General features: G+C 42.5%; 36 non-coding genes across 36 annotated transcripts; 18 read left to right on the forward strand and 18 right to left on the reverse strand.

Moving 5' to 3' along the window:
- Positions 1 to 52: 52 nt before the first annotated feature.
- Trnar-acg (transfer RNA arginine (anticodon ACG)) lies at positions 53 to 125 on the reverse strand. Its single transcript has one exon. It is a non-coding gene; the product is annotated as a tRNA-Arg (tRNA).
- A 675-nt stretch (positions 126 to 800) lies between these two features.
- Positions 801 to 883, forward strand: Trnal-uaa (transfer RNA leucine (anticodon UAA)). The gene has a single exon. It is a non-coding gene; the product is annotated as a tRNA-Leu (tRNA).
- A 185-nt stretch (positions 884 to 1,068) lies between these two features.
- Positions 1,069 to 1,141, reverse strand: Trnar-acg (transfer RNA arginine (anticodon ACG)). Its single transcript has one exon. It is a non-coding gene; the product is annotated as a tRNA-Arg (tRNA).
- Positions 1,142 to 1,816: 675 nt separating this feature from the next.
- Trnal-uaa (transfer RNA leucine (anticodon UAA)) lies at positions 1,817 to 1,899 on the forward strand. Its single transcript has one exon. It is a non-coding gene; the product is annotated as a tRNA-Leu (tRNA).
- Positions 1,900 to 2,832: 933 nt separating this feature from the next.
- Trnal-uaa (transfer RNA leucine (anticodon UAA)) lies at positions 2,833 to 2,915 on the forward strand. Its single transcript has one exon. It is a non-coding gene; the product is annotated as a tRNA-Leu (tRNA).
- Positions 2,916 to 3,100: 185 nt separating this feature from the next.
- On the reverse strand, positions 3,101 to 3,173 carry Trnar-acg (transfer RNA arginine (anticodon ACG)). Its single transcript has one exon. It is a non-coding gene; the product is annotated as a tRNA-Arg (tRNA).
- Positions 3,174 to 3,848: 675 nt separating this feature from the next.
- Trnal-uaa (transfer RNA leucine (anticodon UAA)) lies at positions 3,849 to 3,931 on the forward strand. Its single transcript has one exon. It is a non-coding gene; the product is annotated as a tRNA-Leu (tRNA).
- A 185-nt stretch (positions 3,932 to 4,116) lies between these two features.
- On the reverse strand, positions 4,117 to 4,189 carry Trnar-acg (transfer RNA arginine (anticodon ACG)). Its single transcript has one exon. It is a non-coding gene; the product is annotated as a tRNA-Arg (tRNA).
- A 675-nt stretch (positions 4,190 to 4,864) lies between these two features.
- Positions 4,865 to 4,947, forward strand: Trnal-uaa (transfer RNA leucine (anticodon UAA)). The gene has a single exon. It is a non-coding gene; the product is annotated as a tRNA-Leu (tRNA).
- A 186-nt stretch (positions 4,948 to 5,133) lies between these two features.
- Trnar-acg (transfer RNA arginine (anticodon ACG)) lies at positions 5,134 to 5,206 on the reverse strand. Its single transcript has one exon. It is a non-coding gene; the product is annotated as a tRNA-Arg (tRNA).
- A 675-nt stretch (positions 5,207 to 5,881) lies between these two features.
- Trnal-uaa (transfer RNA leucine (anticodon UAA)) lies at positions 5,882 to 5,964 on the forward strand. The gene has a single exon. It is a non-coding gene; the product is annotated as a tRNA-Leu (tRNA).
- A 185-nt stretch (positions 5,965 to 6,149) lies between these two features.
- Positions 6,150 to 6,222, reverse strand: Trnar-acg (transfer RNA arginine (anticodon ACG)). The gene has a single exon. It is a non-coding gene; the product is annotated as a tRNA-Arg (tRNA).
- Positions 6,223 to 6,897: 675 nt separating this feature from the next.
- Positions 6,898 to 6,980, forward strand: Trnal-uaa (transfer RNA leucine (anticodon UAA)). Its single transcript has one exon. It is a non-coding gene; the product is annotated as a tRNA-Leu (tRNA).
- Positions 6,981 to 7,165: 185 nt separating this feature from the next.
- Trnar-acg (transfer RNA arginine (anticodon ACG)) lies at positions 7,166 to 7,238 on the reverse strand. The gene has a single exon. It is a non-coding gene; the product is annotated as a tRNA-Arg (tRNA).
- Positions 7,239 to 7,913: 675 nt separating this feature from the next.
- Positions 7,914 to 7,996, forward strand: Trnal-uaa (transfer RNA leucine (anticodon UAA)). Its single transcript has one exon. It is a non-coding gene; the product is annotated as a tRNA-Leu (tRNA).
- Positions 7,997 to 8,181: 185 nt separating this feature from the next.
- On the reverse strand, positions 8,182 to 8,254 carry Trnar-acg (transfer RNA arginine (anticodon ACG)). The gene has a single exon. It is a non-coding gene; the product is annotated as a tRNA-Arg (tRNA).
- Positions 8,255 to 8,929: 675 nt separating this feature from the next.
- On the forward strand, positions 8,930 to 9,012 carry Trnal-uaa (transfer RNA leucine (anticodon UAA)). Its single transcript has one exon. It is a non-coding gene; the product is annotated as a tRNA-Leu (tRNA).
- A 185-nt stretch (positions 9,013 to 9,197) lies between these two features.
- Positions 9,198 to 9,270, reverse strand: Trnar-acg (transfer RNA arginine (anticodon ACG)). Its single transcript has one exon. It is a non-coding gene; the product is annotated as a tRNA-Arg (tRNA).
- A 675-nt stretch (positions 9,271 to 9,945) lies between these two features.
- Positions 9,946 to 10,028, forward strand: Trnal-uaa (transfer RNA leucine (anticodon UAA)). Its single transcript has one exon. It is a non-coding gene; the product is annotated as a tRNA-Leu (tRNA).
- A 185-nt stretch (positions 10,029 to 10,213) lies between these two features.
- Positions 10,214 to 10,286, reverse strand: Trnar-acg (transfer RNA arginine (anticodon ACG)). Its single transcript has one exon. It is a non-coding gene; the product is annotated as a tRNA-Arg (tRNA).
- Positions 10,287 to 10,961: 675 nt separating this feature from the next.
- Trnal-uaa (transfer RNA leucine (anticodon UAA)) lies at positions 10,962 to 11,044 on the forward strand. The gene has a single exon. It is a non-coding gene; the product is annotated as a tRNA-Leu (tRNA).
- Positions 11,045 to 11,229: 185 nt separating this feature from the next.
- Trnar-acg (transfer RNA arginine (anticodon ACG)) lies at positions 11,230 to 11,302 on the reverse strand. The gene has a single exon. It is a non-coding gene; the product is annotated as a tRNA-Arg (tRNA).
- A 675-nt stretch (positions 11,303 to 11,977) lies between these two features.
- Positions 11,978 to 12,060, forward strand: Trnal-uaa (transfer RNA leucine (anticodon UAA)). Its single transcript has one exon. It is a non-coding gene; the product is annotated as a tRNA-Leu (tRNA).
- A 185-nt stretch (positions 12,061 to 12,245) lies between these two features.
- On the reverse strand, positions 12,246 to 12,318 carry Trnar-acg (transfer RNA arginine (anticodon ACG)). Its single transcript has one exon. It is a non-coding gene; the product is annotated as a tRNA-Arg (tRNA).
- Positions 12,319 to 12,993: 675 nt separating this feature from the next.
- Positions 12,994 to 13,076, forward strand: Trnal-uaa (transfer RNA leucine (anticodon UAA)). The gene has a single exon. It is a non-coding gene; the product is annotated as a tRNA-Leu (tRNA).
- Positions 13,077 to 13,261: 185 nt separating this feature from the next.
- Positions 13,262 to 13,334, reverse strand: Trnar-acg (transfer RNA arginine (anticodon ACG)). Its single transcript has one exon. It is a non-coding gene; the product is annotated as a tRNA-Arg (tRNA).
- A 675-nt stretch (positions 13,335 to 14,009) lies between these two features.
- On the forward strand, positions 14,010 to 14,092 carry Trnal-uaa (transfer RNA leucine (anticodon UAA)). Its single transcript has one exon. It is a non-coding gene; the product is annotated as a tRNA-Leu (tRNA).
- Positions 14,093 to 14,277: 185 nt separating this feature from the next.
- Trnar-acg (transfer RNA arginine (anticodon ACG)) lies at positions 14,278 to 14,350 on the reverse strand. The gene has a single exon. It is a non-coding gene; the product is annotated as a tRNA-Arg (tRNA).
- Positions 14,351 to 15,020: 670 nt separating this feature from the next.
- On the forward strand, positions 15,021 to 15,103 carry Trnal-uaa (transfer RNA leucine (anticodon UAA)). The gene has a single exon. It is a non-coding gene; the product is annotated as a tRNA-Leu (tRNA).
- Positions 15,104 to 15,288: 185 nt separating this feature from the next.
- Trnar-acg (transfer RNA arginine (anticodon ACG)) lies at positions 15,289 to 15,361 on the reverse strand. Its single transcript has one exon. It is a non-coding gene; the product is annotated as a tRNA-Arg (tRNA).
- Positions 15,362 to 16,036: 675 nt separating this feature from the next.
- Positions 16,037 to 16,119, forward strand: Trnal-uaa (transfer RNA leucine (anticodon UAA)). Its single transcript has one exon. It is a non-coding gene; the product is annotated as a tRNA-Leu (tRNA).
- A 185-nt stretch (positions 16,120 to 16,304) lies between these two features.
- Trnar-acg (transfer RNA arginine (anticodon ACG)) lies at positions 16,305 to 16,377 on the reverse strand. The gene has a single exon. It is a non-coding gene; the product is annotated as a tRNA-Arg (tRNA).
- Positions 16,378 to 17,052: 675 nt separating this feature from the next.
- Trnal-uaa (transfer RNA leucine (anticodon UAA)) lies at positions 17,053 to 17,135 on the forward strand. The gene has a single exon. It is a non-coding gene; the product is annotated as a tRNA-Leu (tRNA).
- Positions 17,136 to 17,320: 185 nt separating this feature from the next.
- On the reverse strand, positions 17,321 to 17,393 carry Trnar-acg (transfer RNA arginine (anticodon ACG)). Its single transcript has one exon. It is a non-coding gene; the product is annotated as a tRNA-Arg (tRNA).
- A 675-nt stretch (positions 17,394 to 18,068) lies between these two features.
- On the forward strand, positions 18,069 to 18,151 carry Trnal-uaa (transfer RNA leucine (anticodon UAA)). Its single transcript has one exon. It is a non-coding gene; the product is annotated as a tRNA-Leu (tRNA).
- A 185-nt stretch (positions 18,152 to 18,336) lies between these two features.
- Trnar-acg (transfer RNA arginine (anticodon ACG)) lies at positions 18,337 to 18,409 on the reverse strand. Its single transcript has one exon. It is a non-coding gene; the product is annotated as a tRNA-Arg (tRNA).
- Between the last annotated feature and the right edge of the window lie 485 nt (positions 18,410 to 18,894).

Genomic DNA, 18,894 nt, shown 5'->3' on the forward strand with positions numbered 1-18,894 from the left:
TATCCTTAGTATTTTACCTATTTTCAAAACCAAAATGTCAAAAAGAATATTCCGAGCGTGCCAGGATTCGAACCTGGAATCTTCTGATCCGTAGTCAGACGCGTTATCCGTTGCGCCACACGCCCACTGAAAGCCCAGGCTACAATACAATGTCTGATCTCTCATTTCCTTTCTTTGTTGCACGGCTGAAAGTGCTAAATGTTGCCCAAACATGTTTGCATGGACCGACATCATTTCATCTAGACGATGACATTCCATGACAAAACAAACAAAAGACTGCTTTGTGTGTGACAGGATTCCACCTTGGAATCGTCTTAAGTAGTTGGACGTCTTATGACTTGTGAAATGGCTCTTTGCTTTATCACTGGGACTTCTGATTTACCAAGGAACTGCCATCACATAACAAACGTTATGAACAAAGCCACTCTACAGCAAAGAAGCACATTACAGGACCAAGGATGGGAGGATTCCAAAGGAATCTAAGAAAAGAAAACGACAGCCACTTGCTCCAAACGTAAGGCAGGGCACTTGAAGTTGAACATGCACATATCAAGAATGCTAACAGTTGGCTTACAAATATAGTATTTTATACGAGCAGCTGTCAGTAGCACAAAGTGTGGTTCTAGGTTGCAGTCAGAGTAGGGTACAAAGGAGATCGAGGACAACATGGTACTTGGAGAAATGGCTTGGAAATGTGTAAGTTACATGTTAAGACTGACATAGTTTTGGCTGAAGGGTGTATATCTAGGCAATTGCAATTACCCGACACTCAGCTCTACCTTTCCACTTTGTAAGGCATGAGCACGGTGGCCGAGTGGTTAAGGCGTTGGACTTAAGATCCAATGGACGTATGTCCGCGTGGGTTCGAACCCCACCCGTGCTAACCTCACTATTTTTAGGTGTGATTATTGAGCGGAAATGTTCACTTCACCTCTTTTTCTCATTGAAATCATCCACTTTACAATTTGTAATGGAGAAAAAATCGGACACTGCTATTGTCAAAATCGTCCTCGTTATATCCTTAGTATTTTACTTATTTTCAAAACCAAAATGTCAAAAAGAATATTCCGAGCGTGCCAGGATTCGAACCTGGAATCTTCTGATCCGTAGTCAGACGCGTTATCCGTTGCGCCACACGCCCACTGAAAGCCCAGGCTACAATACAATGTCTGATCTCTCATTTCCTTTCTTTGTTGCACGGCTGAAAGTGCTAAATGTTGCCCAAACATGTTTGCATTGACAAAAGTCATTTCATCTAGACGATGACATTCCATGACAAAACAAACAAAAGACTGCTTTGAGTGTGACAGGATTCCACCTTGGAATCGTCTTAAGTAGTTGGACGTCTTATGGCTTGTGAAATGGCTCTTTGCTTTATCACTGGGACTTCTGATTTACCAAGGAACTGCCGTCACATAACAAACGTTATGAACAAAGCCACTCTACAGCAAAGAAGCACATTACAGGACCAAGGATGGGAGGATTCCAAAGGAATCTAAGAAAAGAAAACGAGAGCCACTTGCTCCAAACGTAAGGCAGGGCACTTGAAGTTGAACATGCACATATCAAGAATGCTAACAGTTGGCTTACAAATATAGTATTTTATACGAGCAGCTGTCAGTAGCACAAAGTGTGGTTCTAGGTTGCAGTCAGAGTAGGGTACAAAGGAGATCGAGGACAACATGGTACTTGGAGAAATGGCTTGGAAATGTGTAAGTTACATGTTAAGACTGACATAGTTTTGGCTGAAGGGTGTATATCTAGGCAATTGCAATTACCCGACACTCAGCTCTACCTTTCCACTTTGTAAGGCATGAGCACGGTGGCCGAGTGGTTAAGGCGTTGGACTTAAGATCCAATGGACGTATGTCCGCGTGGGTTCGAACCCCACCCGTGCTAACCTCACTATTTTTAGGTGTGATTATTGAGCGGAAATGTTCACTTCACCTCTTTTTCTCATTGAAATGATCCACTTTACAATTTGTAATGGAGAAAAAATCGGACACTGCTATTGTCAAAATCGTCCTCGTTATATCCTTAGTATTTTACTTATTTTCAAAACCAAAATGTCAAAAAGAATATTCCGAGCCGGCCAGGATTCGAACCTGGAATCTTCTGATCCGTAGTCAGACGCGTTATCCGTTGCGCCACACGCCCACTGAAAGCCCAGGCTACAATACAATGTCTGATCTCTCATTTCCTTTCTTTGTTGCACGGCTGAAAGTGCTAAATGTTGCCCAAACATGTTTGCATTGACCGACGTCATTTCATCTAGACGATGACATTCCATGACAAAACAAACAAAAGACTGCTTTGAGTGTGACAGGATTCCACCTTGGAATCGTCTTAAGTAGTTGGACGTCTTATGGCTTGTGAAATGGCTCTTTGCTTTATCACTGGGACTTCTGATTTACCAAGGAACTGCCGTCACATAACAAACGTTATGAACAAAGCCACTCTACAGCAAAGAAGCACATTACAGGACCAAGGATGGGAGGATTCCAAAGGAATCTAAGAAAAGAAAACGACAGCCACTTGCTCCAAACGTAAGGCAGGGCACTTGAAGTTGAACATGCACATATCAAGAATGCTAACAGTTGGCTTACAAATATAGTATTTTATACGAGCAGCTGTCAGTAGCACAAAGTGTGGTTCTAGGTTGCAGTCAGAGTAGGGTACAAAGGAGATCGAGGACAACATGGTACTTGGAGAAATGGCTTGGAAATGTGTAAGTTACATGTTAAGACTGACATAGTTTTGGCTGAAGGGCGTATATCTAGGCAATTGCAATTACCCGACACTCAGCTCTACCTTTCCACTTTGTAAGGCATGAGCACGGTGGCCGAGTGGTTAAGGCGTTGGACTTAAGATCCAATGGACGTATGTCCGCGTGGGTTCGAACCCCACCCGTGCTAACCTCACTATTTTTAGGTGTGATTATTGAGCGGAAATGTTCACTTCACCTCTTTTTCTCATTGAAATGATCCACTTTACAATTTGTAATGGAGAAAAAATCGGACACTGCTATTGTCAAAATCGTCCTCGTTATATCCTTAGTATTTTACCTATTTTCAAAACCAAAATGTCAAAAAGAATATTCCGAGCGTGCCAGGATTCGAACCTGGAATCTTCTGATCCGTAGTCAGACGCGTTATCCGTTGCGCCACACGCCCACTGAAAGCCCAGGCTACAATACAATGTCTGATCTCTCATTTCCTTTCTTTGTTGCACGGCTGAAAGTGCTAAATGTTGCCCAAACATGTTTGCATTGACAAAAGTCATTTCATCTAGACGATGACATTCCATGACAAAACAAACAAAAGACTGCTTTGAGTGTGACAGGATTCCACCTTGGAATCGTCTTAAGTAGTTGGACGTCTTATGACTTGTGAAATGGCTCTTTGCTTTATCACTGGGACTTCTGATTTACCAAGGAACTGCCGTCACATTACAAACGTTATGAACAAAGCCACTCTACAGCAAAGAAGCACATTACAGGACCAAGGATGGGAGGATTCCAAAGGAATCTAAGAAAAGAAAACGACAGCCACTTGCTCCAAACGTAAGGCAGGGCACTTGAAGTTGAACATGCACATATCAAGAATGCTAACAGTTGGCTTACAAATATAGTATTTTATACGAGCAGCTGTCAGTAGCACAAAGTGTGGTTCTAGGTTGCAGTCAGAGTAGGGTACAAAGGAGATCGAGGACAACATGGTACTTGGAGAAATGGCTTGGAAATGTGTAAGTTACATGTTAAGACTGACATAGTTTTGACTGAAGGGCGTATATCTAGGCAATTGCAATTACCCGACACTCAGCTCTACCTTTCCACTTTGTAAGGCATGAGCACGGTGGCCGAGTGGTTAAGGCGTTGGACTTAAGATCCAATGGACGTATGTCCGCGTGGGTTCGAACCCCACCCGTGCTAACCTCACTAGTTTTAGGTGTGATTATTGAGCGGAAATGTTCACTTCACCTCTTTTTCTCATTGAAATGATCCACTTTACAATTTGTAATGGAGAAAAAATCGGACACTGCTATTGTCAAAATCGTCCTTGTTATATCCTTAGTATTTTACCTATTTTCAAAACCAAAATGTCAAAAAGAATATTCCGAGCGTGCCAGGATTCGAACCTGGAATCTTCTGATCCGTAGTCAGACGCGTTATCCGTTGCGCCACACGCCCACTGAAAGCCCAGGCTACAATACAATGTCTGATCTCTCATTTCCTTTCTTTGTTGCACGGCTGAAAGTGCTAAATGTTGCCCAAACATGTTTGCATTGACAAAAGTCATTTCATCTAGACGATGACATTCCATGACAAAACAAACAAAAGACTGCTTTGTGTGTGACAGGATTCCACCTTGGAATCGTCTTAAGTAGTTGGACGTCTTATGACTTGTGAAATGGCTCTTTGCTTTATCACTGGGACTTCTGATTTACCAAGGAACTGCCGTCACATTACAAACGTTATGAACATTGCCACTCTACAGCAAAGAAGCACATTACAGGACCAAGGATGGGAGGATTCCAAAGGAATCTAAGAAAAGAAAACGACAGCCACTTGCTCCAAACGTAAGGCAGGGCACTTGAAGTTGAACATGCACATATCAAGAATGCTAACAGTTGGCTTACAAATATAGTATTTTATACGAGCAGCTGTCAGTAGCACAAAGTGTGGTTCTAGGTTGCAGTCAGAGTAGGGTACAAAGGAGATCGAGGACAACATGGTACTTGGAGAAATGGCTTGGAAATGTGTAAGTTACATGTTAAGACTGACATAGTTTTGGCTGAAGGGCGTATATCTAGGCAATTGCAATTACCCGACACTCAGCTCTACCTTTCCACTTTGTAAGGCATGAGCACGGTGGCCGAGTGGTTAAGGCGTTGGACTTAAGATCCAATGGACGTATGTCCGCGTGGGTTCGAACCCCACCCGTGCTAACCTCACTATTTTTAGGTGTGATTATTGAGCGGAAATGTTCACTTCACCTCTTTTTCTCATTGAAATGATCCACTTTACAATTTGTAATGGAGAAAAAAATCGGACACTGCTATTGTCAAAATCGTCCTCGTTATATCCTTAGTATTTTACTTATTTTCAAAACCAAAATGTCAAAAAGAATATTCCGAGCGTGCCAGGATTCGAACCTGGAATCTTCTGATCCGTAGTCAGACGCGTTATCCGTTGCGCCACACGCCCACTGAAAGCCCAGGCTACAATACAATGTCTGATCTCTCATTTCCTTTCTTTGTTGCACGGCTGCAAGTGCTAAATGTTGCCCAAACATGTTTGCATTGACAAAAGTCATTTCATCTAGACGATGACATTCCATGACAAAACAAACAAAAGACTGCTTTGAGTGTGACAGGATTCCACCTTGGAATCGTCTTAAGTAGTTGGACGTCTTATGGCTTGTGAAATGGCTCTTTGCTTTATCACTGGGACTTCTGATTTACCAAGGAACTGCCGTCACATAACAAACGTTATGAACAAAGCCACTCTACAGCAAAGAAGCACATTACAGGACCAAGGATGGGAGGATTCCAAAGGAATCTAAGAAAAGAAAACGAAAGCCACTTGCTCCAAACGTAAGGCAGGGCACTTGAAGTTGAACATGCACATATCAAGAATGCTAACAGTTGGCTTACAAATATAGTATTTTATACGAGCAGCTGTCAGTAGCACAAAGTGTGGTTCTAGGTTGCAGTCAGAGTAGGGTACAAAGGAGATCGAGGACAACATGGTACTTGGAGAAATGGCTTGGAAATGTGTAAGTTACATGTTAAGACTGACATAGTTTTGGCTGAAGGGCGTATATCTAGGCAATTGCAATTACCCGACACTCAGCTCTACCTTTCCACTTTGTAAGGCATGAGCACGGTGGCCGAGTGGTTAAGGCGTTGGACTTAAGATCCAATGGACGTATGTCCGCGTGGGTTCGAACCCCACCCGTGCTAACCTCACTATTTTTAGGTGTGATTATTGAGCGGAAATGTTCACTTCACCTCTTTTTCTCATTGAAATGATCCACTTTACAATTTGTAATGGAGAAAAAATCGGACACTGCTATTGTCAAAATCGTCCTCGTTATCTCCTTAGTATTTTACTTATTTTCAAAACCAAAATGTCAAAAAGAATATTCCGAGCGTGCCAGGATTCGAACCTGGAATCTTCTGATCCGTAGTCAGACGCGTTATCCGTTGCGCCACACGCCCACTGAAAGCCCAGGCTACAATACAATGTCTGATCTCTCATTTCCTTTCATTGTTGCACGGCTGCAAGTGCTAAATGTTGCCCAAACATGTTTGCATTGACAAAAGTCATTTCATCTAGACGATGACATTCCATGACAAAACAAACAAAAGACTGCTTTGAGTGTGACAGGATTCCACCTTGGAATCGTCTTAAGTAGTTGGACGTCTTATGGCTTGTCAAACGGCTCTTTGCTTTATCACTGGGACTTCTTATTTACCAAGGAACTGCCGTCACATTACAAACGTTATGAACAAAGCCACTCTACAGCAAAGAAGCACATTACAGGACCAAGGATGGGAGGATTCCAAAGGAATCTAAGAAAAGAAAACGACAGCCACTTGCTCCAAACGTAAGGCAGGGCACTTGAAGTTGAACATGCACATATCAAGAATGCTAACAGTTGGCTTACAAATATAGTATTTTATACGAGCAGCTGTCAGTAGCACAAAGTGTGGTTCTAGGTTGCAGTCAGAGTAGGGTACAAAGGAGATCGAGGACAACATGGTACTTGGAGAAATGGCTTGGAAATGTGTAAGTTACATGTTAAGACTGACATAGTTTTGGCTGAAGGGCGTATATCTAGGCAATTGCAATTACCCGACACTCAGCTCTACCTTTCCACTTTGTAAGGCATGAGCACGGTGGCCGAGTGGTTAAGGCGTTGGACTTAAGATCCAATGGACGTATGTCCGCGTGGGTTCGAACCCCACCCGTGCTAACCTCACTATTTTTAGGTGTGATTATTGAGCGGAAATGTTCACTTCACCTCTTTTTCTCATTGAAATGATCCACTTTACAATTTGTAATGGAGAAAAAATCGGACACTGCTATTGTCAAAATCGTCCTCGTTATATCCTTAGTATTTTACCTATTTTCAAAACCAAAATGTCAAAAAGAATATTCCGAGCGTGCCAGGATTCGAACCTGGAATCTTCTGATCCGTAGTCAGACGCGTTATCCGTTGCGCCACACGCCCACTGAAAGCCCAGGCTACAATACAATGTCTGATCTCTCATTTCCTTTCTTTGTTGCACGGCTGAAAGTGCTAAATGTTGCCCAAACATGTTTGCATTGACAAAAGTCATTTCATCTAGACGATGACATTCCATGACAAAACAAACAAAAGACTGCTTTGTGTGTGACAGGATTCCACCTTGGAATCGTCTTAAGTAGTTGGACGTCTTATGACTTGTGAAATGGCTCTTTGCTTTATCACTGGGACTTCTGATTTACCAAGGAACTGCCGTCACATTACAAACGTTATGAACATTGCCACTCTACAGCAAAGAAGCACATTACAGGACCAAGGATGGGAGGATTCCAAAGGAATCTAAGAAAAGAAAACGACAGCCACTTGCTCCAAACGCAAGGCAGGGCACTTGAAGTTGAACATGCACATATCAAGAATGCTAACAGTTGGCTTACAAATATAGTATTTTATACGAGCAGCTGTCAGTAGCACAAAGTGTGGTTCTAGGTTGCAGTCAGAGTAGGGTACAAAGGAGATCGAGGACAACATGGTACTTGGAGAAATGGTTTGGAAATGTGTAAGTTACATGTTAAGACTGACATAGTTTTGGCTGAAGGGCGTATATCTAGGCAATTGCAATTACCCGACACTCAGCTCTACCTTTCCACTTTGTAAGGCATGAGCACGGTGGCCGAGTGGTTAAGGCGTTGGACTTAAGATCCAATGGACGTATGTCCGCGTGGGTTCGAACCCCACCCGTGCTAACCTCACTATTTTTAGGTGTGATTATTGAGCGGAAATGTTCACTTCACCTCTTTTTCTCATTGAAATGATCCACTTTACAATTTGTAATGGAGAAAAAATCGGACACTGCTATTGTCAAAATCGTCCTCGTTATATCCTTAGTATTTTACTTATTTTCAAAACCAAAATGTCAAAAAGAATATTCCGAGCGTGCCAGGATTCGAACCTGGAATCTTCTGATCCGTAGTCAGACGCGTTATCCGTTGCGCCACACGCCCACTGAAAGCCCAGGCTACAATACAATGTCTGATCTCTCATTTCCTTTCTTTGTTGCACGGCTGCAAGTGCTAAATGTTGCCCAAACATGTTTGCATTGACAAAAGTCATTTCATCTAGACGATGACATTCCATGACAAAACAAACAAAAGACTGCTTTGAGTGTGACAGGATTCCACCTTGGAATCGTCTTAAGTAGTTGGACGTCTTATGGCTTGTGAAATGGCTCTTTGCTTTATCACTGGGACTTCTGATTTACCAAGGAACTGCCGTCACATAACAAACGTTATGAACAAAGCCACTCTACAGCAAAGAAGCACATTACAGGACCAAGGATGGGAGGATTCCAAAGGAATCTAAGAAAAGAAAACGACAGCCACTTGCTCCAAACGTAAGGCAGGGCACTTGAAGTTGAACATGCACATATCAAGAATGCTAACAGTTGGCTTACAAATATAGTATTTTATACGAGCAGCTGTCAGTAGCACAAAGTGTGGTTCTAGGTTGCAGTCAGAGTAGGGTACAAAGGAGATCGAGGACAACATGGTACTTGGAGAAATGGCTTGGAAATGTGTAAGTTACATGTTAAGACTGACATAGTTTTGGCTGAAGGGCGTATATCTAGGCAATTGCAATTACCCGACACTCAGCTCTACCTTTCCACTTTGTAAGGCATGAGCACGGTGGCCGAGTGGTTAAGGCGTTGGACTTAAGATCCAATGGACGTATGTCCGCGTGGGTTCGAACCCCACCCGTGCTAACCTCACTATTTTTAGGTGTGATTATTGAGCGGAAATGTTCACTTCACCTCTTTTTCTCATTGAAATGATCCACTTTACAATTTGTAATGGAGAAAAAATCGGACACTGCTATTGTCAAAATCGTCCTTGTTATATCCTTAGTATTTTACCTATTTTCAAAACCAAAATGTCAAAAAGAATATTCCGAGCGTGCCAGGATTCGAACCTGGAATCTTCTGATCCGTAGTCAGACGCGTTATCCGTTGCGCCACACGCCCACTGAAAGCCCAGGCTACAATACAATGTCTGATCTCTCATTTCCTTTCATTGTTGCACGGCTGCAAGTGCTAAATGTTGCCCAAACATGTTTGCATTGACAAAAGTCATTTCATCTAGACGATGACATTCCATGACAAAACAAACAAAAGACTGCTTTGTGTGTGACAGGATTCCACCTTGGAATCGTCTTAAGTAGTTGGACGTCTTATGACTTGTGAAATGGCTCTTTGCTTTATCACTGGGACTTCTGATTTACCAAGGAACTGCCGTCACATTACAAACGTTATGAACATTGCCACTCTACAGCAAAGAAGCACATTACAGGACCAAGGATGGGAGGATTCCAAAGGAATCTAAGAAAAGAAAACGACAGCCACTTGCTCCAAACGTAAGGCAGGGCACTTGAAGTTGAACATGCACATATCAAGAATGCTAACAGTTGGCTTACAAATATAGTATTTTATACGAGCAGCTGTCAGTAGCACAAAGTGTGGTTCTAGGTTGCAGTCAGAGTAGGGTACAAAGGAGATCGAGGACAACATGGTACTTGGAGAAATGGCTTGGAAATGTGTAAGTTACATGTTAAGACTGACATAGTTTTGGCTGAAGGGCGTATATCTAGGCAATTGCAATTACCCGACACTCAGCTCTACCTTTCCACTTTGTAAGGCATGAGCACGGTGGCCGAGTGGTTAAGGCGTTGGACTTAAGATCCAATGGACGTATGTCCGCGTGGGTTCGAACCCCACCCGTGCTAACCTCACTATTTTTAGGTGTGATTATTGAGCGGAAATGTTCACTTCACCTCTTTTTCTCATTGAAATGATCCACTTTACAATTTGTAATGGAGAAAAAATCGGACACTGCTATTGTCAAAATCGTCCTCGTTATATCCTTAGTATTTTACCTATTTTCAAAACCAAAATGTCAAAAAGAATATTCCGAGCGTGCCAGGATTCGAACCTGGAATCTTCTGATCCGTAGTCAGACGCGTTATCCGTTGCGCCACACGCCCACTGAAAGCCCAGGCTACAATACAATGTCTGATCTCTCATTTCCTTTCTTTGTTGCACGGCTGAAAGCGCTAAATGTTGCCCAAACATGTTTGCATTGACAAAAGTCATTTCATCTAGACGATGACATTCCATGACAAAACAAACAAAAGACTGCTTTGTGTGTGACAGGATTCCACCTTGGAATCGTCTTAAGTAGTTGGACGTCTTATGACTTGTGAAATGGCTCTTTGCTTTATCACTGGGACTTCTGATTTACCAAGGAACTGCCGTCACATTACAAACGTTATGAACATTGCCACTCTACAGCAAAGAAGCACATTACAGGACCAAGGATGGGAGGATTCCAAAGGAATCTAAGAAAAGAAAACGACAGCCACTTGCTCCAAACGTAAGGCAGGGCACTTGAAGTTGAACATGCACATATCAAGAATGCTAACAGTTGGCTTACAAATATAGTATTTTATACGAGCAGCTGTCAGTAGCACAAAGTGTGGTTCTAGGTTGCAGTCAGAGTAGGGTACAAAGGAGATCGAGGACAACATGGTACTTGGAGAAATGGTTTGGAAATGTGTAAGTTACATGTTAAGACTGACATAGTTTTGGCTGAAGGGCGTATATCTAGGCAATTGCAATTACCCGACACTCAGCTCTACCTTTCCACTTTGTAAGGCATGAGCACGGTGGCCGAGTGGTTAAGGCGTTGGACTTAAGATCCAATGGACGTATGTCCGCGTGGGTTCGAACCCCACCCGTGCTAACCTCACTATTTTTAGGTGTGATTATTGAGCGGAAATGTTCACTTCACCTCTTTTTCTCATTGAAATGATCCACTTTACAATTTGTAATGGAGAAAAAATCGGACACTGCTATTGTCAAAATCGTCCTCGTTATATCCTTAGTATTTTACTTATTTTCAAAACCAAAATGTCAAAAAGAATATTCCGAGCGTGCCAGGATTCGAACCTGGAATCTTCTGATCCGTAGTCAGACGCGTTATCCGTTGCGCCACACGCCCACTGAAAGCCCAGGCTACAATACAATGTCTGATCTCTCATTTCCTTTCTTTGTTGCACGGCTGCAAGTGCTAAATGTTGCCCAAACATGTTTGCATTGACAAAAGTCATTTCATCTAGACGATGACATTCCATGACAAAACAAACAAAAGACTGCTTTGAGTGTGACAGGATTCCACCTTGGAATCGTCTTAAGTAGTTGGACGTCTTATGGCTTGTGAAATGGCTCTTTGCTTTATCACTGGGACTTCTGATTTACCAAGGAACTGCCGTCACATAACAAACGTTATGAACAAAGCCACTCTACAGCAAAGAAGCACATTACAGGACCAAGGATGGGAGGATTCCAAAGGAATCTAAGAAAAGAAAACGACAGCCACTTGCTCCAAACGTAAGGCAGGGCACTTGAAGTTGAACATGCACATATCAAGAATGCTAACAGTTGGCTTACAAATATAGTATTTTATACGAGCAGCTGTCAGTAGCACAAAGTGTGGTTCTAGGTTGCAGTCAGAGTAGGGTACAAAGGAGATCGAGGACAACATGGTACTTGGAGAAATGGCTTGGAAATGTGTAAGTTACATGTTAAGACTGACATAGTTTTGGCTGAAGGGCGTATATCTAGGCAATTGCAATTACCCGACACTCAGCTCTACCTTTCCACTTTGTAAGGCATGAGCACGGTGGCCGAGTGGTTAAGGCGTTGGACTTAAGATCCAATGGACGTATGTCCGCGTGGGTTCGAACCCCACCCGTGCTAACCTCACTATTTTTAGGTGTGATTATTGAGCGGAAATGTTCACTTCACCTCTTTTTCTCATTGAAATGATCCACTTTACAATTTGTAATGGAGAAAAAATCGGACACTGCTATTGTCAAAATCGTCCTTGTTATATCCTTAGTATTTTACCTATTTTCAAAACCAAAATGTCAAAAAGAATATTCCGAGCGTGCCAGGATTCGAACCTGGAATCTTCTGATCCGTAGTCAGACGCGTTATCCGTTGCGCCACACGCCCACTGAAAGCCCAGGCTACAATACAATGTCTGATCTCTCATTTCCTTTCATTGTTGCACGGCTGCAAGTGCTAAATGTTGCCCAAACATGTTTGCATTGACAAAAGTCATTTCATCTAGACGATGACATTCCATGACAAAACAAACAAAAGACTGCTTTGTGTGTGACAGGATTCCACCTTGGAATCGTCTTAAGTAGTTGGACGTCTTATGACTTGTGAAATGGCTCTTTGCTTTATCACTGGGACTTCTGATTTACCAAGGAACTGCCGTCACATTACAAACGTTATGAACATTGCCACTCTACAGCAAAGAAGCACATTACAGGACCAAGGATGGGAGGATTCCAAAGGAATCTAAGAAAAGAAAACGACAGCCACTTGCTCCAAACGTAAGGCAGGGCACTTGAAGTTGAACATGCACATATCAAGAATGCTAACAGTTGGCTTACAAATATAGTATTTTATACGAGCAGCTGTCAGTAGCACAAAGTGTGGTTCTAGGTTGCAGTCAGAGTAGGGTACAAAGGAGATCGAGGACAACATGGTACTTGGAGAAATGGCTTGGAAATGTGTAAGTTACATGTTAAGACTGACATAGTTTTGGCTGAAGGGCGTATATCTAGGCAATTGCAATTACCCGACACTCAGCTCTACCTTTCCACTTTGTAAGGCATGAGCACGGTGGCCGAGTGGTTAAGGCGTTGGACTTAAGATCCAATGGACGTATGTCCGCGTGGGTTCGAACCCCACCCGTGCTAACCTCACTATTTTTAGGTGTGATTATTGAGCGGAAATGTTCACTTCACCTCTTTTTCTCATTGAAATGATCCACTTTACAATTTGTAATGGAGAAAAAATCGGACACTGCTATTGTCAAAATCGTCCTCGTTATATCCTTAGTATTTTACCTATTTTCAAAACCAAAATGTCAAAAAGAATATTCCGAGCGTGCCAGGATTCGAACCTGGAATCTTCTGATCCGTAGTCAGACGCGTTATCCGTTGCGCCACACGCCCACTGAAAGCCCAGGCTACAATACAATGTCTGATCTCTCATTTCCTTTCTTTGTTGCACGGCTGAAAGCGCTAAATGTTGCCCAAACATGTTTGCATTGACAAAAGTCATTTCATCTAGACGATGACATTCCATGACAAAACAAACAAAAGACTGCTTTGTGTGTGACAGGATTCCACCTTGGAATCGTCTTAAGTAGTTGGACGTCTTATGACTTGTGAAATGGCTCTTTGCTTTATCACTGGGACTTCTGATTTACCAAGGAACTGCCGTCACATTACAAACGTTATGAACAAAGCCACTCTACAGCAAAGAAGCACATTACAGGACCAAGGATGGGAGGATTCCAAAGGAATCTAAGAAAAGAAAACGACAGCCACTTGCTCCAAACGTAAGGCAGGGCACTTGAAGTTGAACATGCACATATCAAGAATGCTAACAGTTGGCTTACAAATATAGTATTTTATACGAGCAGCTGTCAGTAGCACAAAGTGTGGTTCTAGGTTGCAGTCAGAGTAGGGTACAAAGGAGATCGAGGACAACATGGTACTTGGAGAAATGGCTTGGAAATGTGTAAGTTACATGTTAAGACTGACATAGTTTTGGCTGAAGGGCGTATATCTAGGCAATTGCAATTACCCGACACTCAGCTCTACCTTTCCACTTTGTAAGGCATGAGCACGGTGGCCGAGTGGTTAAGGCGTTGGACTTAAGATCCAATGGACGTATGTCCGCGTGGGTTCGAACCCCACCCGTGCTAACCTCACTATTTTTAGGTGTGATTATTGAGCGGAAATGTTCACTTCACCTCTTTTTCTCATTGAAATGATCCACTTTACAATTTGTAATGGAGAAAAAATCGGACACTGCTATTGTCAAAATCGTCCTTGTTATATCCTTAGTATTTTACCTATTTTCAAAACCAAAATGTCAAAAAGAATATTCCGAGCGTGCCAGGATTCGAACCTGGAATCTTCTGATCCGTAGTCAGACGCGTTATCCGTTGCGCCACACGCCCACTGAAAGCCCAGGCTACAATACAATGTCTGATCTCTCATTTCCTTTCTTTGTTGCACGGCTGAAAGTGCTAAATGTTGCCCAAACATGTTTGCATTGACAAAAGTCATTTCATCTAGACGATGACATTCCATGACAAAACAAACAAAAGACTGCTTTGTGTGTGACAGGATTCCACCTTGGAATCGTCTTAAGTAGTTGGACGTCTTATGACTTGTGAAATGGCTCTTTGCTTTATCACTGGGACTTCTGATTTACCAAGGAACTGCCGTCACATTACAAACGTTATGAACATTGCCACTCTACAGCAAAGAAGCACATTACAGGACCAAGGATGGGAGGATTCCAAAGGAATCTAAGAAAAGAAAACGACAGCCACTTGCTCCACTTGCAGGGCACTTGAAGTTGAACATGCACATATCAAGAATGCTAACAGTTGGCTTACAAATATAGTATTTTATACGAGCAGCTGTCAGTAGCACAAAGTGTGGTTCTAGGTTGCAGTCAGAGTAGGGTACAAAGGAGATCGAGGACAACATGGTACTTGGAGAAATGGCTTGGAAATGTGTAAGTTACATGTTAAGACTGACATAGTTTTGGCTGAAGGGCGTATATCTAGGCAATTGCAATTACCCGACACTCAGCTCTACCTTTCCACTTTGTAAGGCATGAGCACGGTGGCCGAGTGGTTAAGGCGTTGGACTTAAGATCCAATGGACGTATGTCCGCGTGGGTTCGAACCCCACCCGTGCTAACCTCACTATTTTTAGGTGTGATTATTGAGCGGAAATGTTCACTTCACCTCTTTTTCTCATTGAAATGATCCACTTTACAATTTGTAATGGAGAAAAAATCGGACACTGCTATTGTCAAAATCGTCCTTGTTATATCCTTAGTATTTTACCTATTTTCAAAACCAAAATGTCAAAAAGAATAATTCGAGCGTGCCAGGATTCGAACCTGGAATCTTCTGATCCGTAGTCAGACGCGTTATCCGTTGCGCCACACGCCCACTGAAAGCCCAGGCTACAATACAATGTCTGATCTCTCATTTCCTTTCTTTGTTGCACGGCTGAAAGCGCTAAATGTTGCCCAAACATGTTTGCATTGACAAAAGTCATTTCATCTAGACGATGACATTCCATGACAAAACAAACAAAAGACTGCTTTGTGTGTGACAGGATTCCACCTTGGAATCGTCTTAAGTAGTTGGACGTCTTATGACTTGTGAAATGGCTCTTTGCTTTATCACTGGGACTTCTGATTTACCAAGGAACTGCCGTCACATAACAAACGTTATGAACAAAGCCACTCTACAGCAAAGAAGCACATTACAGGACCAAGGATGGGAGGATTCCAAAGGAATCTAAGAAAAGAAAACGACAGCCACTTGCTCCAAACGTAAGGCAGGGCACTTGAAGTTGAACATGCACATATCAAGAATGCTAACAGTTGGCTTACAAATATAGTATTTTATACGAGCAGCTGTCAGTAGCACAAAGTGTGGTTCTAGGTTGCAGTCAGAGTAGGGTACAAAGGAGATCGAGGACAACATGGTACTTGGAGAAATGGCTTGGAAATGTGTAAGTTACATGTTAAGACTGACATAGTTTTGGCTGAAGGGCGTATATCTAGGCAATTGCAATTACCCGACACTCAGCTCTACCTTTCCACTTTGTAAGGCATGAGCACGGTGGCCGAGTGGTTAAGGCGTTGGACTTAAGATCCAATGGACGTATGTCCGCGTGGGTTCGAACCCCACCCGTGCTAACCTCACTATTTTTAGGTGTGATTATTGAGCGGAAATGTTCACTTCACCTCTTTTTCTCATTGAAATGATCCACTTTACAATTTGTAATGGAGAAAAAATCGGACACTGCTATTGTCAAAATCGTCCTTGTTATATCCTTAGTATTTTACCTATTTTCAAAACCAAAATGTCAAAAAGAATATTCCGAGCGTGCCAGGATTTGAACCTGCAACCTTCTGATCCGTAGTCAGACGCGTTACCCGTTGCGCCACACGCCCACTGAAAGCCCAGGCTACAATACAATGTCTGATCTCTCATTTCCTTTCTTTGTTGCACGGCTGAAAGTGCTAAATGTTGCCCAAACATGTTTGCATTGACAAAAGTCATTTCATCTAGACGATGACATTCCATGACAAAACAAACAAAAGACTGCTTTGTGTGTGACAGGATTCCACCTTGGAATCGTCTTAAGTAGTTGGACGTCTTATGACTTGTGAAATGGCTCTTTGCTTTATCACTGGGACTTCTGATTTACCAAGGAACTGCCGTCACATTACAAACGTTATGAACATTGCCACTCTACAGCAAAGAAGCACATTACAGGACCAAGGATGGGAGGATTCCAAAGGAATCTAAGAAAAGAAAACGACAGCCACTTGCTCCAAACGTAAGGCAGGGCACTTGAAGTTGAACATGCACATATCAAGAATGCTAACAGTTGGCTTACAAATATAGTATTTTATACGAGCAGCTGTCAGTAGCACAAAGTGTGGTTCTAGGTTGCAGTCAGAGTAGGGTACAAAGGAGATCGAGGACAACATGGTACTTGGAGAAATGGCTTGGAAATGTGTAAGTTACATGTTAAGACTGACATAGTTTTGGCTGAAGGGCGTATATCTAGGCAATTGCAATTACCCGACACTCAGCTCTACCTTTCCACTTTGTAAGGCATGAGCACGGTGGCCGAGTGGTTAAGGCGTTGGACTTAAGATCCAATGGACGTATGTCCGCGTGGGTTCGAACCCCACCCGTGCTAACCTCACTATTTTTAGGTGTGATTATTGAGCGGAAATGTTCACTTCACCTCTTTTTCTCATTGAAATGATCCACTTTACAATTTGTAATGGAGAAAAAATCGGACACTGCTATTGTCAAAATCGTCCTTGTTATATCCTTAGTATTTTACCTATTTTCAAAACCAAAATGTCAAAAAGAATAATTCGAGCGTGCCAGGATTCGAACCTGGAATCTTCTGATCCGTAGTCAGACGCGTTATCCGTTGCGCCACACGCCCACTGAAAGCCCAGGCTACAATACAATGTCTGATCTCTCATTTCCTTTCTTTGTTGCACGGCTGAAAGCGCTAAATGTTGCCCAAACATGTTTGCATTGACAAAAGTCATTTCATCTAGACGATGACATTCCATGACAAAACAAACAAAAGACTGCTTTGTGTGTGACAGGATTCCACCTTGGAATCGTCTTAAGTAGTTGGACGTCTTATGACTTGTGAAATGGCTCTTTGCTTTATCACTGGGACTTCTGATTTACCAAGGAACTGCCGTCACATAACAAACGTTATGAACAAAGCCACTCTACAGCAAAGAAGCACATTACAGGACCAAGGATGGGAGGATTCCAAAGGAATCTAAGAAAAGAAAACGACAGCCACTTGCTCCAAACGTAAGGCAGGGCACTTGAAGTTGAACATGCACATATCAAGAATGCTAACAGTTGGCTTACAAATATAGTATTTTATACGAGCAGCTGTCAGTAGCACAAAGTGTGGTTCTAGGTTGCAGTCAGAGTAGGGTACAAAGGAGATCGAGGACAACATGGTACTTGGAGAAATGGCTTGGAAATGTGTAAGTTACATGTTAAGACTGACATAGTTTTGGCTGAAGGGCGTATATCTAGGCAATTGCAATTACCCGACACTCAGCTCTACCTTTCCACTTTGTAAGGCATGAGCACGGTGGCCGAGTGGTTAAGGCGTTGGACTTAAGATCCAATGGACGTATGTCCGCGTGGGTTCGAACCCCACCCGTGCTAACCTCACTATTTTTAGGTGTGATTATTGAGCGGAAATGTTCACTTCACCTCTTTTTCTCATTGAAATGATCCACTTTACAATTTGTAATGGAGAAAAAATCGGACACTGCTATTGTCAAAATCGTCCTTGTTATATCCTTAGTATTTTACCTATTTTCAAAACCAAAATGTCAAAAAGAATAATTCGAGCGTGCCAGGATTCGAACCTGGAATCTTCTGATCCGTAGTCAGACGCGTTATCCGTTGCGCCACACGCCCACTGAAAGCCCAGGCTACAATACAATGTCTGATCTCTCATTTCCTTTCTTTGTTGCACGGCTGAAAGCGCTAAATGTTGCCCAAACATGTTTGCATTGACAAAAGTCATTTCATCTAGACGATGACATTCCATGACAAAACAAACAAAAGACTGCTTTGTGTGTGACAGGATTCCACCTTGGAATCGTCTTAAGTAGTTGGACGTCTTATGACTTGTGAAATGGCTCTTTGCTTTATCACTGGGACTTCTGATTTACCAAGGAACTGCCGTCACATAACAAACGTTATGAACAAAGCCACTCTACAGCAAAGAAGCACATTACAGGACCAAGGATGGGAGGATTCCAAAGGAATCTAAGAAAAGAAAACGACAGCCACTTGCTCCAAACGTAAGGCAGGGCACTTGAAGTTGAACATGCACATATCAAGAATGCTAACAGTTGGCTTACAAATATAGTATTTTATACGAGCAGCTGTCAGTAGCA

This window comes from Haliotis asinina, chromosome 11 (assembly GCF_037392515.1).
Source record: "Haliotis asinina isolate JCU_RB_2024 chromosome 11, JCU_Hal_asi_v2, whole genome shotgun sequence".
In the NCBI taxonomy this organism is placed as follows: domain Eukaryota; kingdom Metazoa; phylum Mollusca; class Gastropoda; order Lepetellida; family Haliotidae; genus Haliotis; species Haliotis asinina.